Here is a 13,689-nt window from a genome sequence, read left to right on the forward strand (position 1 = left end):
TGTTCCCCATCTCACCACATTTCCATTTTCCATTCTTAAGTATTGTATGCACTTACGCCTTTATGCTCGTGAAGTATCCATATACAGGCAGACCTCGGAGGTGTTGGTTCCGTACAGACCACTGCGATAAAGTGAGTATAGCAATAAAGTACTCACACAAGTTGTCTGGTCTCGCAGTGAATATAAAAGTTATGTTTAGACTGTAGTCTGTTAAGTGTGCAATAGCATTATGTCGAAAAATACGATGTACATACCTTAATTACTTTATTGCTAAAAAATGCTAGCCATCATTTGAGCCTTCAGTGAGCTGTAATCTTTTTGTAAGAGTATTATCAAAGATCACTGATTATAGGTCACCATAACAAACATAGTAATAATGAAAAAGTTTGGCATATTGTGAGAATTACCAAAATGTGACACAGACAAGAAGCAACTGCTGTTGGAAAAATGGCACAGATAGGGTTGCCACAAAACTTGAAGCTGTAAAAGAAAAAAACCGCAACATCTGCCAAGTACAATAAAGTGAAGCCTGATAAAACGAGGTCTGCCTGTATGTGTTTTTAAAAATTTGCATAAATGGTGTACTGTTTTTTATTCTGGAATGAACCGACCCCTATTTGACATCAGGTGTTAATAAGATGTAGAAGGAAAGGGTTTTTATTTTTTTCTAGGCTATGCTGTGGGCTGCATGCAGGATCATAGTTCCTTGACCAGGGATCAAACCCGTGCCCCCTACAGTGGAAGTGTGGAGTCTTAACCACTGGACTGTCAGGAAAGTCCCCCTGAGTGCCCCTCTTTCTTGAACTATGGGATCAGTCACTATGACAAAAGGAATACCAGTTCTCTGATGTGTTGGGTCTTCAAGGGTGAAAACTGCATAATCTAACAGTGGTGGTTCTTGCCCCAAGAAAATAGATGGGTGTGTTAATAGTGCCCAAGAGGTTAGGTGTGTTAAAAATAAGACATCCTTGTTGCCGTCCAGGAAGGAAACCACAGCTCTAGTTTCATGGTTCTCTCCTGTGACTTCCCCTCCTCAGTCTTTGAAATATCTTTGGGTAGCCCGTCTTTCACTTGGGAAAATACTGATTTAAGCTATTAGGACTAGTTGCAGCAGTTTTCCTTTCAAAGTGGCACCTGGCTACGTTGCTTTGGGACTAGCGCTAAGAGAAATGAGAGCTGCTGAGCCTGGTGGCCACAAATACCGACTGGACCATTACGTACAAAGGCACTTTGCCCTTGATCAGTGGTGTGTTGCAACAATGCTTTCATTTTGACGGATACCCACAGAACTTATGGAGTTGTCGTGGGGCATTGGATTCTTAGTTGGGAATTATTTTGTGTCCTGATGCAAAGAAATCCGAATGTAAAAACCGGACTCTGCTGTGATTTATAGAGAGCTATAATTGGGGGAACACGCGTGAGTTAGCCTGCTTGTTGAGTATAACTCAGGATTTGGCAACCAGCTCTCAGAACTTATTTTAAATGAAAAGCAATTGGTGTTATTTTGTTTTGCTTTGTTTGAATACACCACTGGTGGGATGACTTTTCCAGTCACCTGACTTGAATAGAGAAATGGAAAAAGAAATGCCTTGCTTTACTGAGCAGGGTGTCAGACTGAAGTAATTGAAGGTTCATTTCCAGTGGTTTATTTCACTAACTAATTTCCCAAGAAATATTCTTTCACCTCTGACCATCCTAGCTAACTTTGTGTAGTTAACACAAACCCGAGGAAGCCGTACAAATTATACCTACTGGTCTCAGAAGCACCTAAGTTTGCTTTTCCAATGTGGTAACGAAGTACCTTTCATCCCTTTATAGGACTCTGTTGTAGACTATTGCAGTAATTTAAAACCTATGTACCTAGACTCCTGACCTTGTTATAACATGACTTCATAATTCTCAAAATACTTGGCTCTTGAAGATTTTCTCAGCATCAGCCATGTATTCTTAAAGAGCCCAGATGATTTGTCTTTAGCGTTACATTACCCATACGTCCTCAGCCGGTAAGCCCTAACATTCTTACTGAATTGCCAGACAGAAATCCTTCAGTTTTTTTCATTATTTCACAGCTTAACATGGCAGTCAGTTATTAGCCTTCTCCATTTAAAGAAATGCCCTTGTTGGGAACAATGGCAACGTTTGCCTTCAAGCTTTGGGTGTAGAAGCGGCCCTCTGGCTGGGTTCACTGTTGGTTCATCAAGATCGCTGGTGGTACTGTGGAGAAGCACAGCTTTCCATATGTGACTAACGTGAAGGGGGTCGTGGAATGGAGGGCAAGGATGTTACTTACCCATTAGGCTGTGACCATGATCGTTGCCCTTAGTTGCTGTTGTTCATCAGGTGAACATGGACCTCAGTTACCAGCACAAGTTAGAATGGGCACTGTTTATTCAGAGCTTGGTACTTCCTTGCTTACTTTACTTACGTTAACGGAATGTGCTCTGTTAAATGTTGGGCTTCACCTTTGCTTTGCAATAAGACCTATGATTTATGCCATTTCAAAACATCCTGTGCTTGTGCCTGCCAGGCGTTATCCAGAGTTTCGTTTTGGACTCAAATCTGAAGCTATTTGAAGAGAAAGAGAAATCTCATTTATTTGGACTTCACTATCAGAATTTGTGATAAATTGACTTGTCTTAGGAGGAAAAGCAAATGAGATCAGAGGGAATATATTTAATTCTTGAAGGGAGACTCCTTTATGGAAATTAGCATATAATAGTAGTAATATTGCTAATAATAGTAATATTTGGTCTGTACTTTGAACAGGACTTCTGCCTGGAAGCAGTAGAATAACCATCCGCATTATTCATTATCGATCAAAATGAATAGAACCCAAAAGAGGGGATTATTCCTGTTTCCTCTTTGGGCCAGTGTTTAGACCTGTTTGGCCAACCTTCCTGCTTGATTTCATCTTTTTAATCTGGACTGGTTTCTCCCTGATAGGAGCTTCTTGTGGAGTGGATGAGAAGAAAAATAAGATTAGGGAAAGTTATTTTTAATACTTGTTGCCTTGAGCAGCTAATTGTAGATTTGCAATTAAAGGGACAAAAATGCCTGTGAAAGGTTCTGCTTTTTTGGCAACTCCGGAGAAGAACCTGGCAGGAGAGGGAAGTGGACATGTTGGAGGGAGTGACAGCTGTGCTAGAGGCTAAGCCTATAATATATGTGGGTGGAGTTGTCATTACTTTTGGGAGAAGGGGATTCATCTTTGTTTTTATTGGCTCTCCAGAAATAAAGGTCAGGAACTGGAAACTGAAGAAACCAGTTTGAAACAAGCCTTGTCTGACATATGTGGGAACTTACTGAATGGTGGGTATCCCAACTCCTTGGACACCTAGAGAACTGAGATCTGAAAAGCTTCATAATGTTGAGGGCCTCACAGAAAACATGGCATCGTGGCTGTTCTTCTAATGTAATCGTCCATCACTGCCAATTGCTTGCTGGAAAAAATATCAGGGATCTCTCACAACAGCCTCATAACCCGCAGGGATCAGAAGCCTGTGCCAGGCTGAAGGTTACAATGGCACACCCTTCAGGGTCTTCTCTTGGCCACTGCATATAGCTAATCATGCAGATCTGTAATTCAGACCATATAGTCCTTCACTTTTTTTGTTGTTCCTTTGTTCCTCTCTCACTTCCTTCTTCCTCTTTCCCTCTCTCCTTTCCTTCAATCAATAGGCAGATAATGAAAGCCGTTTGTGCAAAAGTTGACTTAGGAAACTAAGGCCATTGGTGGGTTTTCGAAATAGATACTTGGGGCGCCATTGTACCATTGGTCCAGGCGATGGGGGTGGCAATGGATAAATCAGCCCGTTGCATGCCTGAAGACCAAGCATTGGCTCTGACGTGGCCTGCGTTATGCCATAATAATTGGGCCTTTTGAGGGCACAGTGAAATAGCACGTTTTACTTCCAGTAATTAAAACAAAACCCCATGCACTGTGCCAGGCAGTAGCTTAGGAGATGCCCTTGTCCTCACTTTGGGCCCAGCTCACATTTAAGCAGAACATACCTCTGAAGATTCAGAAGACAGTAGGTGTTTGTGGGCACCACTGGATTGTAAAAAATGCATCTTAGTAAGCTGATTATTTGGATGGTGTATAGATTTTTCAAGTCTAGTAACTTTGAAGAGGAACATGTTGGGAAAATATTGAAGGAAAATTTCTACCCTGAAATACAACTTCTTGGGAAAATGTGGAGTAGGGTTAACAGCTTTGGGCTGGACGTCAGGAAACCGAGGTCTGGCCCAGTTAGCTGGGTGTCCTGGGGTGCGTGAGGGACTTGAGGCTCCAGCTCTTTCTGAGAGGCTCTCTGAGGCTCATCCCCATGCTGACACGGCCTGACCTGATGTCTCTTTCCTTTCGAAAGGCAAAGGTTCTCAGCTTCTGCAAGTATGGACTTGTATTAAGTATTTCAGTGGATGAAGTTTTGAAATAAGAAAAACTGAAATGCTTTACCTCTTCCTGCTTAGAGTCCTTAAATGACTCGATAATCGTCGCTTCTAAAGGACACTACTTTTTCCATGGTTTTTTCCCACTATTTCCTTCAATAGTGTTCCCTCTCACAACAAACAAATGAGAGTGATGCTGTTTTACAGGTGAGGAAACCATAATAAATGTATGTATGCTACATGAATGACAGCCAGAGGCGGGGGGAGTGTTGTTCGTGGATACAAGAGTTTGCTTGACCCATCTAAGAGTTTCCAGTTTCCTTCACAGGATGTGAGTTCTTTAAACCTAGGATGTAACTCTTGATAGAAGTGTTACTGAGTTTGAGGATGTAACGATGGAAGCCATGGGCACTGACTTTGCCGTAGGTTGAGGGAGAAGCATGGAGAATATTTAAGTTGATCCATTGGGAAGTCATGCCTAATTTATCCGCAACAAGTTCCTCAATTTATCTTCAACTGTACTCTTCCCTCCTCCGTGCTTATCTCCTCTCTTTCTGTCTCATGCACACACACGCACATGTACAAAATCCACACACAAAATCCTTCTTTTGAAGGATTACTCTTCAAGGCCTGTTCCCACCTCCTGCAAGACACCTTCCTACATTCCCTATATCACATTAATCTCACCTATGTTCCCCAAAGCATACTTTCTTGTATTTCAGCTACAGCACTTATCAAAGCCCCATCTATTTCTATTTTCAGAATAAATTTTGTGCATGAGTAGTTTCTTACTGGTTTATGAGCCCCTAGAGGTCAGGAACCCCTTTGTTCACAGCTCCCTAGCACCAAACAGTGCTTTGTATGAAGTGAATGCAGTAAATATGGAACTAGATTGAAATTTGTCCAGAGATTTTTCCCCAAGTGCCTATGTCCTTGTATTAGGTGCTGTGAGGGCCTTTAGAAGTAACATAGCAAAGTCCCTAACCTCAGGGGTTTGAAAAAATGAAGATATTTTCAAAATGAATGAGTGAGATGAATGCCATTGTCTTAGCAGTGGCCAGAGAAGAAAGGATACTGATTTCATAAACTGGCTAAAATATTTTTTGCCAGATCGTAGCTTGAGGTGGATATATTCTTTAGGTTTTCACCCCATACTTAAAGCCACATAAATTTTTTTTCTTTTGGGGTGTTTCCATTTCAATGCACTTTTAAAAATACCTGATTGTGACATGTTTCTTGGGAGATCACGCTTGAAGACCTTGAGTTACCTTCTGACCATATTTCAGTCAAGGCTTTAATCACATCCTCAGCCATTTGAATTATTTAGCATCTTTTTGAGATTACATTTTTTATTCCTAATTATATGACAAAGATATATACCATGAAATATTTATCATGTAATTATGATTAAAACGTACAGTCTCCCCAAAGATGTGAGTAATAACGTTAAGTATTCTATATTTAATTAAAGGAGTCTGGTGGACTGTGCTGCGTTGCCTTGGTTAAGCTGAGAACTACGTTTCCCAGCATCCCCTTGCCTGCCTGTTTCCGGGTTAGAGTTGGCCCAAAGAGGAACATACACAGACTGGGATGGCCATTACTCTCCGAGGTTTGTTGGATGTCAGGTGCAGTGATGGATGGCAGCAGAGGTGTCTGATGGGTTCCTTGCTTTCTTCTGATCTGCATCTAGCATTTCTTTCTGACTCTTGGCCCTGAGGCCCACCACCAGATGGGTGGCGGCAGAATGACAGGACTGCAGCTGCACAGAGGCCTCTCCCCAGCTTCCCTTTGCAGTCCTTTTGGTGTCTGCACATGCCTGCCCTCTCTGATAGACTGCTTGGTGCCTGCTGATCCTCCAGCACCCCTTCCAGACCTTTACGCCCCGCCCTCAGCTTTTCCCACAGCTACATATGGTCAGATTCCTATAATAAAGGTCTATTCCATGACCTCGTGGTGTCTCTGCTCCCCTGATCGAACCTAACTGACACAAGTAGGAGAATTAGAAGCAAGAAGTCTTTTTTCAAAAGGCATTTCATTCTTTCAGAGCCTTTTTTTTTTTTACGGTACGCGGGCCTCTCACCATTGTGGCCTCTCCTGCCGCGGAGCACAGGCTCCAAACGCGCAGGCTCAGCGGCCATGGCTCACGGGCCCAGCCGCTCCGCGGCACGTGGGATCTTCCCGGACCAGGGCACGAACCCGTGTCCCCTGCATCGGCAGGCGGACTCTCAACCACTGCGCCACCAGGGAAGCTCGAGCTTTTTGCTTTTTTTTTTGGTATGCGGGCCTCTCACTGTTGTGGCCTCTCCCGTTGCGGAGCACAGGCTCCAGACGCGCAGGATCAGCGGCCACGGCTCACGGGCCCAGCCGCTCCGCGGCATGTGGGATCCTCCCGGACCGGGGCACGAACCCGTGTCCCCTGCACTGGCAGGTGGACTCTCAACCACTGTGCCACCAGGGAAGCCCGAGCCTTTTGCTTTTAACGTTGTTATAAAGGGCAAATGTTTAGAGGTGAACAAAGGTGCTAAAACCTTTCTGACTTGCTTCCGTGGTCTCTAGAGCATAATGAGATGTCCTTCATGAGAAGCTGACCCTTCTGACACACTAGCATCTGTGAGGGTGGGTTTGTGCTGATCCAGACTAACTCCGGTTTGTGAAAGCTCCTAAAAGAGAATTGACGCTCACTGTGTGTTTATTTCTGTCCTTCATCCCCTCCCCCCCCTTCTCTCTCTTTTGCACACACACACACACATAAGACCCTTATGCTTTTAGGACCAGTGGTGGGGACTTTTTATTAGGGGTCCAAGTTTTACCTAGAGTAGGAATATAACAAATCCATGCCCTTAATCTTACTCAGGAACATGCCTTAATGCCACTAAGCTCACTGGCCACCAAAGTATTCCCTTTGTGGGTCACTTTTTGTTTTCCTAACATTTTCATTCATCCACCATCCACCCACCCATCCATCAATCCATTCCTCCCTTCCTCCATCCACCCATTTACGCATCCATCCATCCATTCACCCATCTATCCATCTGTCCGTCCATCCGTCTGTCCATCCATCCATCCATCCATCCATCCATCCATCCACCTACACTTCTAAATGACCTGACTTGGGCACAGCATTGGGTTCAGGAAGGTGGGATCTGTAGCAGACCTGTTGGGTTTGAGTGCAGTTGCTGTTACTAGCTAACTATGGAATTTGGGGTTGTTATTTAATTTCTGAGCCCCATGTCCTTGGTCTTTTATGTGGTGATAATAATGTGGTGCCTATTTCATAGGGTGGTTATAAGAATTAGATGAGATAATGGGTATAAAGTGGTTAACACTGATATATGGTCTGTTACTATTACAAAATGTTAATTGGTGGTGGTATTATTGTCCCCAACTTTATTGAGATATAATTGACGTATGATTGTTGTTGTAATTAGTCAAAGATGAATTTTTGCTTTTGTCTTCAAGAAACTTACAGTTTACTGGGTCGGGCAGGCACATAAGCCAGCGAAGTGGCCTGAGGCTGAGAGGAAGGAGACAAGAATTAGATCATTTTCTCTTAAGCCTAGAGATATTGGAGGTGTAGTGAATGAACATTATGTAGATACATACCAAATGTAAATATATTACATAATCATGATAATAATCATTGTTAAAAAGAAAAAAGTCTCTCAAATTACCACCCCCCAACACATCTTCTGCACAATTGCACTTTCAGTCCTGGACCAAGGCTCCATGGGATGGACACAAAGCCACAGGACTGTGTATATAACCTCAGCTCACCCCTCTTCAGCACATTTAAACGGACTTAAGATAATACTTGACTCAAGGGCAGCTGACTTTCTGGTTGGACCTGGAGTAGTGACCTTGGACTTTTGTTGTCTTGCTGAAGAAAGATGAGTTGGATCAAATGGAATTCCCTCCTAGGGCACTAAAGAGACTGAGGCAATGGTGGTGGGTTCCACAACTGAATGGTGGGTCCTACATACTTAGGGGCTGGGGAAGCCACTTCTGGCCCATGTGCAAGCAGGTAAGTTAAGGAGAAGGGAACAGAGGTGTGCACCGAGGAGCAGAGACCTTGGGGCCCCTGAGAAATGGAGATCTTGCTTCCACGGAAATATTTGGTCTGGGGCTATTTTTTGCAATGGTATGTAGGCTATATCTTCTTTTGTATTTCTTGCCTTACTTGCATTTCTTGGAGTCTCTGAGATGCAGTTCTATAGTTCCATTTACTCTTTCCTGTACGGACCTTGTCCAGTTGTATCAAGTTTATGTTCACCTTATAAAATAAATTGGGTAGCTTCCTTAATTTTTCTAGTCTCTGAAATGATTTAAAACAATGATTATAAATTCCTTGAAAGTTTGGTAAAAGCTGCGTAGAAAATCATCTGGACCTTGTAGGCTTTAAGTGTTAGGGGTGGTAGAGACTCTACATTAGCAATTCAATTTGATTTATTTAGGCAAATTCTTTTGAGTCGATTTTAGTAATTTGAACATATATATTTTTAAAACCTATTTGTTTCATGTAAATTTTCAAATTTATTGTTCGTAGTATTCTTTTGATTTAAAAAATCTTTACTGTTTACTATTCCTGATATTGATTATTTGTGACTTTTATAGATCAGTCTGGCTCTTTGGTTCTCTTTCATGCTTCTTTACTGGAACACAAAACTCACTAATTCTCAGTCTTTCTTATTTTAAAATAAATGTATATAAAGCTATATATTTACTTTTAAGTACATTCTTCATTGTATCTCACCAGTTTTGATATGAGTTATTTCATAGTTGTTTGGTTCCACATACTTAATAATTTCCACTGAGTTTTCCTCTTTTACCCATGAATTATTGAGATGTACATTTAAAATTCCAAACATGTCGGCTATTTTCTTTTTTTCGGTACGCGGGCCTCTCACTGTTGTGGCCAATCCCCTTGCGGAGCACAGGCTCCGGATGCGCAGGCTCAGTGGCCATGGCTCACGGACCTAGCCGCTCCGCGGCATGTGGGATCTTCCCGGACCAGGGCACGAACCCGTGTCCCCTGCATCGGCAGGAGGACTGTCAACGACTGCGCCACCAGGGAAGCCCGTGGGCTATTTTTTAATTGATTTATAGCTTAATGACAGTGTAGTCAGAAAGAGTGGTCTGAATGATAACCAATTTTTTTTAACATCTTTATTGGAGTATAATTGCTTTACAGTGGTGTTAGTTTCTGCTTTATAGCAAAGTGAATCAGTTATACATATACATATGTTCCCATATCTCTTCCCTCTTGCGTCTCCCTCCCTCCCACCCTCCCTACCCCACCCTTCTAGGTGGTCACAAACCACCTAGCTGATCTCCCTGTGCCATGCGGCTGCTTCCCACTAGCTATCCACCCTACGTTTGGTAGTGTATATATGTCCATGCCACTCTCTCACTTCGTCACAGCTTACCCTTTGAATGATACCAATTTTTGTGATTTAAGTTTTCCATTGTGACACAAGTAGGTTTTTATACATCTACAAAGATTTTTTTTCTCTACTTGTCAGGTGCATGGTTCAGTTTTTATATTTATTAGATTATTGATTTTGTTGTTCAGATCTGTTATGTTCTTTTTTTTTCTTTAAATAGACCCAGTCTTTAAATTGCTTGTTAGTTTGTTTAATACATTTATTTTTGGCTGCGTTGGGTCTTTGTTGCTGCGCGTAGGTTTTCTCTAGTTGCGGCGAGTGGGGCTACTCTTTGTTGTGGTGAGCGGGCTTCTCATTGCGGTGGCTTCTCTTGTTGCAGAGCATGGGCTCTAGGCACGTGGGCTTCAGTAGTTGTGACACACAGTCTCAGTAGTTGTGGTACACAGGCTTAGTTGCTTCGTGGCATGTGGGATCTTCCTGGACCAGGGCTCGAACCCGTGTCCCCTGCATTGGCAGGAGGATTCTTAGTCACTGCACCATCAGGGAAGTCCTGTTATGTTCTTATTAATGTTGAACTATATCATCTGTCAGTTTTCTGATGTGTTAAGCTCTCCCACTCTGTTGATTTGTCAGTTTCTGCTTGTAATTCTGATTTTTCTTTGTGTATTTTTTTGCCTTTTGCTTTATGTATGTTTATATATTTTATGAATTACAAATTTTGAGGCTGTGTTGTCAGATACATACAAGTTTATGATTATTATATCTTCTAGGTGGATTTTTTCCTTTAATTATTACAAAGTATGCCTCTTCATCCCTATGAATACCTTTTGCTTTAAGTATTATCTGATGTAATATTACCCTGTGAGCTTTATTTTGGTTAACATTTGCATGTCATGTATATTTATATATATGTATGTTTTCAGCCTTGGGGATTTCACGTATGTCTATTTTAAGTATCTCATACCTGGATTAAAAATGCAAAAGCAGGGCTTCCCTGGTGGCGCAGTGGTTGAGAGTCTGCCTGCCAGTGCAGGGGACATGGGTTCGTGCCCCGGTCCGGGAAGATCCCATATGCCGCGGAGCGGCTGGGCCCATGAGCCATGGCCGCTGAGCCTGCGCATCCGGAGCCTGTGCTCCACAACGGGAGAGGCCACAACAGTGAGAGGCCCGCGTACCGCAATAAAAAAAAATGTCAAAAATGCAAAAGCAATCTAATAATATCAGTCTTTTAATTGATGAATTTAATCCATTTAGATTTTGTGTGTGTGATCACTGAACGTATGAGTTTATTTCTACAGTTTCTACTATCTTATAGCACATTTTTGTTTACTATGCTTTTATTTTCTCTTTCCTCTTTCTACGCTCTCTGTTGGATTGATAGAGTTTTTTATATTCCTGCCTATTCTCCCACCTCACTTCTGGTTTGGAAACCCTAAGTTGGTAGTTACCCTTAAAATTTTAGCACTCATAATTAACTGTAAAATTTTCTGTCATACTCTATAATTATTCAGTAATTCTAGCCTCTTCCCATCAACCACAGTGGTCTCTCATATGTTACCCACTTGCTGAACACTCTATTCCACTATCCTTTTTTTTTTTTTTTTTTTTTTTGTGTGTGTTACGTGGGCCTCTCACTGTCGTGGCCTCTCCCGTTGCGGAGCACAGGCTCCGGACGCGCAGGCTCAGCGGCCATGGCTCACGGGCCCAGCCGCTCTGCAGCATGTGGGATCTTCCCGGACTGGGGCACGAACCCATGTCCCCTGCATTGGCAGGCAGACTCTCAACCACTGCACCACCAGGGAAGCCGCACTATCCTTTAATTGATGTTTATAGTTTTAGTTTTACCCAATTTTAAATTATCAAAGTTTTTTTTTGTATAATCTAGCAGTTAATTAAATGTATTAACATATATATTTTTTATCTTTGCCCATAGTTGTTTGTTCCCTTGGGTTAATTTTTTTTCTTGCTGAAATATATCCTTTAGTAGTTTTTTTTTTTTTTCCTAGTAAGAATCTGAGTATATGTCTGTATTCCAGATAATGCCTTTATTTTGTCCTCACTCTTGAAAGATAGTTTAGCTGGATATAAAATTCTAAGTTGAAAGTTACTTTCTCCTCAGCATCCTTTTTTTTTTTTTTAATCATCTGTATTTCCTGTTGACAGGTCTGTTTTGAGACTATTGTTCTTTTACAGAACATCTATCTTTTTTCCCCCTCTGTGTATTAGTCAGGATTCTCCAGAGAGAACCAAAAAGGGGTGTGTGTGTGTGTGTGTGTGTGTGTGTGTGTGTGTATGTATGTTTGTGTGTGGATACTTGTTTTAAGGAATTGGCTCATGCAATTTTGGTGGCTTGGTGAGTCCAAAATCTGATAGAATAGGCTGCAGGCTGGAGACTGAGGAAAGAGTTGCAGTTCAAATCCAAAGGCAGCTTGCTGGTGAACTAGAATGAGCCAATGTTGCACATGAAATCTGAAGGCAGTCTGTAGCAGAACCTCTCCTGCTTGGAGTAGGTCAACCTTTTGTTCTATTCAGGCCTTCTGTTGATTGGGTGAGGCCCACCCACATTATGGAGGGCAGTCTGCTTTACTCAAAGTCTACTGATTTAAGTATAAATCTCATCCCAAACACCCTCACAGAAACATCCAGAATAATGTTTGACCAAGTATCTGGGCATAATGGCCCAGCCAAGTTGCACATAAAATTAACCATCACACTCTGCAAACTATTGTCTTTGTATCCTTTATATTCTGTAGTTTCACTTTGATGTTTCTAGGTGTGGATTTATTTATATCCCTGCTTGATACTCAAAATATAGTACAAATCTTCAATTCTGGAAGATTTTCAGCATTTATATCTCTGAATATTGCTTGTCCAGTATTCCCTGTATTCTCTTGTTCTGGCTCCTGCTTGATGAATGGAATTGGAATCTTATAATTCTTCCTCCATGTCTCTTTTTTTTTTTTTTTTTTTTTGCAGTACACGGGCCTCTCACTGCTGTGGCCCCTCCCATTGCGGAGCACAGGCTCCGGACACGCAGGCTCAGCGGCCATGGCTCACGGGCCCAGCCGCTCCGCGGCATGTGGGGTCTTCCCGGACTGGGGCACGAACCCGTGCCCCCGGCATCAGCAGGCAGACTCTCAACCACTGCACCACCAGGGAAGCCCCTTCTTTGAATATTTTGAACATAAATAAAATCTTTGGTTGACGGAGCTGTAAAATTAGTTTCATCTGGAGTTTAATACATGTTTCAATTTTGATTTTGGTGGCTGACTTTTAATTTTGTTTTTTTAGGCTTTTTTTCCCCTACCCTCCAGCTTTACTGAGGTTAATTGACAAATAAAATTATAAGGTATTTAAAACATACAGTGTGATGATTTGATATACGTATACATTGTGACAGGATTCCCCCACTGAGTTTTGAGTAGGGGTTTTAAATTTTGGTCCTTCGTTGTTGGCGTTGATTTTTCTCTATACTTCCCTCTTCCTGTCTAGTAGTCCCCTTCTACCCAGCAGAAATTAAACTCCCTGCTGCTGCTTCCTGCTTCCAGTCCCAGAGATCAGCTACTCAAGTCCATAGGAATGTTTATTTCTTGTTTTGCGGTCTGAATCTGTCTTTTTTTGTTTTCCCTTACAATTTAGCTGTCCTTGCTGTGGTGTCTGGAGCAGAGGGGTGATCAGAATGTGAGCGTAGTGTGTTGTCTTGACCAGCTTGCTCATGTGGTTTAAGCATTTGTGCTTTACAAATGGCATAAGATGGATGATCTGACTGGAAAGAGTTAGAAAACAAAAGTAGTGGTTCAAATATTTAGGGTCTCCTGGTATTGCCTGCATTGAAAATAAATTTTGGTTGATGAAATGAACCAAGGGGTTGTTTTTGCAAATCTTAGACCAGGTGGATACTCTCTCAGATTTTATTCTA

The sequence above is a fragment of the Mesoplodon mirus genome (genome assembly GCF_964341445.2).
Source record: "Mesoplodon mirus genome assembly, chromosome: 2".
Classification (NCBI taxonomy): Eukaryota; Metazoa; Chordata; class Mammalia; order Artiodactyla; family Ziphiidae; genus Mesoplodon; species Mesoplodon mirus.